Raw genomic sequence first — 442 nt, 5'->3', positions numbered from 1 at the left:
CGGTGGTGGTGCTGATGGTAGCAGTAGTAAGAGGCGGGGGAATAATGGTGATGGTGGTGACGATGATGACGATGCAAAAAAAGAGGAATAGGAGGAGGAAAATGAAAATTAAAGGAGAATGGTGATGACGAAAGTTGCACAGATGATTTATGGGGATGGGGGGAGTATGTGGGCGACGGTGGCAAAGATGAAGAATATCTTGAGAAGAAGAAGATGAAAAATGCAAGCAACGAAGTAGACAAAGAAGGAAATATGGAACGTATGAAAAGGAATGAAACAGCAGTGAAAGAATTCTAAGAAAGAAACGAATGAAAATGTTAAAAATGTCGAAGAGAAAACAGCTGCCAGAATCTTAAAATGGGCCACAATGGAATTTCGTATAGTGTAAGCACCTCTTATTTTTATCGTGGTTATATTAGTTTGTTGTTGTTGTTCTTCTTCT

This window comes from Octopus bimaculoides, chromosome 22, assembly GCF_046866305.1.
Source record: "Octopus bimaculoides isolate indiv1 chromosome 22, ASM4686630v1, whole genome shotgun sequence".
In the NCBI taxonomy this organism is placed as follows: domain Eukaryota; kingdom Metazoa; phylum Mollusca; class Cephalopoda; order Octopoda; family Octopodidae; genus Octopus; species Octopus bimaculoides.
This window is presented reverse-complemented; position numbering follows the sequence as displayed.